The sequence below is a fragment of the Pinus tabuliformis genome, chromosome 7, assembly GCF_031772625.1.
Source record: "Pinus tabuliformis cultivar Carrire ecotype Pingquan chromosome 7, CPIR1, whole genome shotgun sequence".
Classification (NCBI taxonomy): domain Eukaryota; kingdom Viridiplantae; phylum Streptophyta; class Pinopsida; order Pinales; family Pinaceae; genus Pinus; species Pinus tabuliformis.
The window spans coordinates 155,620,739-155,627,481 of NC_142293.1; the positions used below are offsets into that span (position 1 = coordinate 155,620,739).

The 6,743-nt window shown below is 39.7% G+C and overlaps 2 pseudogenes; both read right to left on the minus strand.

Moving 5' to 3' along the window:
• Window positions 1-639: 639 nt before the first annotated feature.
• On the minus strand, window positions 640-1,365 carry LOC149246327 (UDP-xylose transporter 3 pseudogene; annotated as a pseudogene).
• Window positions 1,366-5,716: 4,351 nt separating this feature from the next.
• On the minus strand, window positions 5,717-6,400 carry LOC149246328 (UDP-xylose transporter 3 pseudogene; annotated as a pseudogene).
• Window positions 6,401-6,743: the final 343 nt, after the last annotated feature.

Genomic DNA, 6,743 nt, shown 5'->3' on the forward strand with positions numbered 1-6,743 from the left:
TTCAACTTCTCCAATGCTGCAGAATACGAGGGATGAAGTTTTTCTATTGAATCTACAGGTAACCTGTAGTTGCTAGATTTATTATTATCAGCTTTTTCAAGTAGCTTTCTGAAATGTTTAACCTCCTCTCTTCGCAATAAGGTGAAACAGCTTCCTGATCGCCCTGCCCGGGAAATACGACCAGGACGGTGAACGTATGTCTTTGCATATGAAGGCATGTCATAGTTGACAACATTCATCACACCTTCCACATCCATCCCACGGGTCATTGCATCAGAAGCAACTAGCACTTCAACATCTCCTGCCCTAAATGCATCCAACGCTTTACTTCGTGAAGATTGATGTTGTAAGCTTGAATACTCAATTATCCTTAAGGCCAGCCCTTCGAAACAGTTCAATAAGGTACATAACCTATGGGTAGAAACAACAGAAGATGTGAAAACAATGGTCTGCTCCCCTTTCAAAAGCTGCAACAGTTTGATCAAGGTGGAATGACCTTGACTAATACGACCACTTTTCCGGCAAAGAGAAGCAAATGTCAACCATGTGTCTATGTCCTCTGTCGGTGGAAGAACTAATGCACGAATAGCTAGTAATGTTTGCCAAACCTCAACATTTCGTTTGGTTCCTTGTATCCGATCAATCCACAAAAATGAGAACATGAGGCGTATACTTAAATGCAAACACATTTCGTTTGTCAAAAGCCCATCAACAAAGGGACCAGTAATGAACAAAGTCGTTGCTTGATATGGGCATGATTGGTACAAAAGCTTTGTTGAAGAAACTTTGAATCTTTTCTGGATGGTATTTGTCATAATTTGTGCAACGCATGTCGTCACTATTGCAAGCAGAGATAAGACTGATCCTAGAAGATTTAGCTGCAATTCAGTGACCGTAGCAATGCTAACACCCACCAAAAGGATCACAAATGAAAACTGGATTTTCCGGCTGAAATCCCTTTGGAAAAAGAGTGTTTCCAATAAGAACGGTACAAGGAATAATTGCCAACTTGGTCATTTGATAGAATCCAACAGAATTAAAACCCAGACAGAGTTTCAGAAGTCCAATAGAGATACCATTCAAAATACCAAACCCCATTACAGCCCGTGCATCAAATGGCTTATGTTCAAACAGTTTCAACCATAATGCTACATGCAGAGAACAGAACGTAACCCGAAGATGCCAGCCGGTCAATGTTGTGGCAAAGCTAAATCCGAGAGTGCTGATGAGCGCCTTGTTGCAGATGACTATAGAAACAGAGGAAATAACAGAGAGATTTAAAGCTCAAACAGTTCCCAGCTGAAACCCCGTGCTCTCTGTCATGTTTGCCCTGTATTATCGCTTTGCTCTCCCGGTAACCACTAGCGCGCCCAGATTGAATCGACCAAAACCGCTGAGTAAAATACAACTGCAAACATGTGCCAGTACCAAGACACCTAACGACCTAATGATAAGGATAAGCGGTCGAATTGACAGGCAAAGGGTATAAGATGATGACTGATAATGGATTTTGAGGGATATGACAGCTGTGTAAGATTGGCTATGGATTAGGACAAATCCCCGATTTCGTAGCGTAGCCAGTGCAAAATACGAATTATGCGCTACGAAATCACTTAAAACATGCTGCGCTGCGAAACTGATAGAAAGAATTTATGTGTTTTTTTTTTTTACCATCAAGCTAATGTGAGCAGTGTTGAAATCAGAATTCTTAAGTGATAACAGTGGCTCCACTTGGGATAGTGTGCTCCTGTAGTACACTAAGAACTCGCAGGTCCAGTGACTTATCCATTTATGACCAACAAAAATTTGCTTGACAAACATCCCCTTCCAGCTTCTTGGGCCTTCACCTCGAGCTTGAACCTGATGATCACTGTGGGAGAAAGAAATCTACATCTACTGAAAAAAATGATCAGTCAACCTTGAGCTTATTTGCATTTTTCCTACCTACCTACCCTAACAATTCAAACTTTTTTCAGCTCAATCAATGTGAAATTTCCAATGTAGCCAATCATTTGTCTTATCTGATGTTTGATTTCTTTGACTGCATCGGAGTTCAGAGCCAATATGATATTGTGATGACCGCTGCCACTGAAATTGCCTCTGATCTTCATAGAAAAACTGAAACACTGGAGAGTAAAACTCTTCCATGTAGTCAGCTATAGGATCCCAGAATACATGGTTCTCGTAACTTTCTGGTTGTGCAAACTGATCTTCAACAGCAGTGTACTCTTCCTCAATCGTGAAAGAGAAAGGAAGCAACACTCTCTCCTTGTGTTCTGCCATAGAAAGCTGCTGAAAATAATGATCATGATTATGAAGACTATATGCCTGAATTTGACCTTGTAAACCTTCAATTTCTTTCTCAATGTCCTCAGCAACTTCATCCAAAAATTTCATCTTATACTCTACCTTACACTCAAATGATTTGAGATACGAGGACAAGGACAAAGAAAAATTTTCATTTGTTTCTCCATTACTATGATCATTATTCCATTGTTTGAAACCTTGAATTGAAGGAGATTTTGTCACCAACTCTAATCTATCTATCCATTCTTCCAAAAACATAAACCAAAAGTCTTCAAATGACTTAATGGATTTGGCAGGAAAGCTTTCAATCCACTGTTTGCATTTCCCTTGGAATGAATCATAAAACAACATAATGCAAACATCCTCATGTTTAACTCTAAGAAGCTCAGTAAAATCACAGAAATCTGATATATGCTTCAAAGTTAAACTCAAATCTTCTCCATTGAATTTTGGACCATTCTTTAGAAAATATGCATCCTTGGGAAAATGATTTGGGAAACCACGAATTCCTGAAAAATTTATGCATGCATACCTTGAAATAAGAATGGTAGCATCTGGGTCCTTCATAACTCCAGTGGAATCACCATGAATGTATGAATTTCGAATTCTTCAACAATGGAGTCGCCAAGGTAGATTTGCAGCCTCAAAAACCTTCTGAGCTCCTGCTACCTTCAGAAGTTCAGCTTCATGATTTCGGGAATGAATAATCTTCAGACTCCCGGCAGACGCACCAAAATGTTAACTCAAAATCAGGCCCTGGAAGGCTGCAAACCAGGAAGACTTCAAGTAACTGTTTCAAACCAATCTTTTGACTAAGGCTTAGCCTCCTTAGCCTGAGAGGGCTCTCTCAAAGGGTTATTGATTTTGACTAATAATAAGATGGCTAACTCTTGTGGAATAACATTGACAAATATGAAGGCTGGACAAGCATTAAACTAGTTTCCATTGGGCCTATGGAGTCAACCATAATTCAGTAAACCATGATACTGCCTCTACATAGAAGTCAGGGCATTTAACATTTAGATGTTCAGAACACAACACATATGGAACCACAGCTCATAAATGCACACAGGAAATCAGAGTACAATCAGTGAATTCTGAGTGATTGTACACCTATGCAACTGTAAAAGACATTAAGGAAAAGATAAAATCATACATTCTGAACATATAAATCTCTCATGAATCCTGAGAAGAAAAGCAGTCAACTTATATTACTGAACTCTGTCTTTTCATAAGCCAAAACAGTACTCTGTTTTATAAAATATCCAACCCTCATTACATCACTATCTTAGCTATATATAGAATCCTTATTCTAACTAATTCGAGCTTCCTCCTCCAGCATGAGGGGAGTCGATAACTACCTCTACTAACACCTATCAGCTTTTGAACTAACTAATAAATACAACTAAAGTGCTGACTGGAGTTTTTAGGAGTTCTAAATCTACTATGACTCTAACTCTATATTATATTCATGATGGCTTCTCTTCGTTCTTTGACATCTGGAGTTTGGCTGAGATAGCTATGATGGACCTTTAATGCTCCATGTTTGTCTTCAATGACACATCTTTTCCGTTACCCTGAAACATAGGCCCCTGTTTGTCGGTCCTTGATGTGTTGCTCCATTTTGGTCGTTCAACACTAGAAAGCAGATAACTGATATCTAGTTGTTAATTCTTCATGAGGGATATGCGCCTTGGTCTTAGCAAATCTGTTCTTCCAATAATATCCTCCAACTTCGCATAACCCAGCTGTGCAAGAATACCTCTAACCTCTTCTGCAACATACAAGAAAGAGTTAACCAAATCTCCAGGTATACCAGGAAACCGTGCCCGCAATTCCTCTCTCTGGCTTCATAGTTCTTACAATCCATGCATTTGCAATTTTCTGAGCATAAAATATTTGCTTGGAAACATTCGCAATACCTTTTCAAACATCCAGACTTCTAAAAGACTTTGGCAACCGATACAATGATGCACCTTGGAACCTGTCAAGGACATTTTTACAGTTGATATCGCTGAGCAGGTTTTCTTCACATGCATCCTTCAAATCACCGATGTCATATTTATCTGCTGCTCGAAGCAGAGCCAACCTGTGTGTGTAAAACTCATTAGGAGTAAGACATCCATATATATATATAGCTCAAAACAGCCTTGCATGCATCAATAGATATGTCATCGATATTAATTGTCGATGATTCCTTTTCCTTCAAGTCATGAGCAAACCAATTTTCAAAGACAGGTGATCTAGCAGCTAGAATAGAACGATGAGCACCGATGCTCCCATATAGGACAAGCTTCTGAATTTGTGTAACGTCGGCACCGCCCTGATTGTCCTCTATAAAGATGCTCAAACTGCGAATATTCTGGAATTTTACACACTTCAAGACAACTGGTTTTCCCTCAAGATTATCTGGTGATAAAACCACGATATCACTTGGAGGAAAGTCATTTACATCCCTCCATATTTCCAGCTTAATTTAACGGGCCTGGCTTTGTCAGCCCTTGAGAAATCATAAGAAAACCTGTTAGTTACAAGCACAGAAATTTACTTTCCTAAACATAGACAAGAGACATTCTGGAAATAATGAATTCATCCTGCCGAATGCAACAAGTGGCATTAGATTCCTTGCAGTGGGCCCAGGAAAATTGTGGACTCAATAATCACATTCTTGTTTCAAGTTTCAGTCTCAATCCATTCTTCAGTTTTACTTGCCACCACCAATTTTGAGGAACTCTGGTGTTGTCCAGTTGTTTCACATTTTACAATTTCTTTCAACTTCTCCAATGCTGCAGAATACGAGGGATGAAGTTTTTCTATTGAATCTACAGGTAACCTGTAGTTGCTAGATTTATTATTATCAGCTTTTTCAAGTAGCTTTCTGAAACGTTTAACCTCCTCTCTTCGCAATAAGGTGAAACAGCTTCCTGATCGCCCTGCCCGGGCAATACGACCAGGACGGTGAACGTATGTCTTTGCATATGAAGGCATGTCATAGTTGACAACATTCATCACACCTTCCACATCCATCCCACGGGTCATTGCATCAGAAGCAACTAGCACTTCAACATCTCCTGCCCTAAATGCATCCAATGCTTTACTTCGTGAAGATTGATGTTGTAAGCTTGAATACTCAATTATCCTTAAGGCCAGCCCTTCGAAACAGTTCAATAAGGTACATAACCTATGGGTAGAAACAACAGAAGATGTGAAAACAATGGTATACTCCCCTTTCAAAAGCTGCAACAGTTTGATCAAGGTGGAATGACCTTGACTAATACGACCACTTTTCCGGCAAAGAGAAGCAAATGTCAACCATGTGTCTATGTCCTCTGTCGGTGGAAGAACTAATGCACGAACAGCTAGTAATGTTTGCCAAACCTCAACATTTCGTTTGGTTCCTTGTATCCGATCAATCCACAAAAATTAGAACATGAGGCGTATACTTAAATGCAAACACATTTCGTTTGTCAAAAGCCCATCAACAAAGGGACCAGTAATGAACAAAGTCGTTGCTTGATATGGGCATGATTGGTACAAAAGCTTTGTTGAAGAAACTTTGAATCTTTTCTGGATGGTATTTGTCATAATTTTTGCAACGCATGTCGTCACTATTGCAAGCAGAGATAAGACTGATCCTAGAAGATTTAGCTGCAATTCAGTGACCGTAGCAATGCTAACACCCACCAAAAAAATCACAAATGAAAACTGGATTTTCCGGCTGAAATCCCTTTGGAAAAAGAGTGTTTCCAATAAGAACGGTACAAGGAATAATTGCGAACTTGGTCATTTGATAGAATCCAACAGAATTAAAACCCAGACAGAGTTTCAGAAGTCCAATAGAGATACCATTCAAAATACCAAACCCCATTACAGCCCGTGCATCAAATGGCTTATGTTCAAACAGTTTCAACCATAATGCTACATGCAGAGAACAGAACGTAACCCGAAGATGCCAGCCGGTCAATGTTGTGGCAAAGCTAAATCCCAGACTGCTGATGAGCGCCTTGTTGCAGATGACTATAGAAACAAAGGAAATAACAGAGAGATTTAAAGCTCAAACAGTTCCCAGCTGAAACCCCGTGCTCTCTGTCATGTTTGCCATGTATTATCGCTTTTCTCTCCCGGTAACCACTAGCGCGCCCAGATTGAATCGACCAAAACCGCTGAGTAAAATACAACTGCAAACATGTGCTAGTACCAAGACACCTAACGACCTAATGATAAGGATAAGCGGTCGAATTGACAGGCAAAGGGTATAAGATGATGACTGATAATGGATTTTGAGGGATATGACATTGTGTAAGATTGGCTATGGATTAGGACAAATCCCCGATTTCGTAGCGTAGCCAGTGCAAAATACGAATTATGCGCTACGAAATCACTTAAAACATGCTGCGCTGCGAAACTGATAGAAAGAATTTATGTGTTTTTTTTTT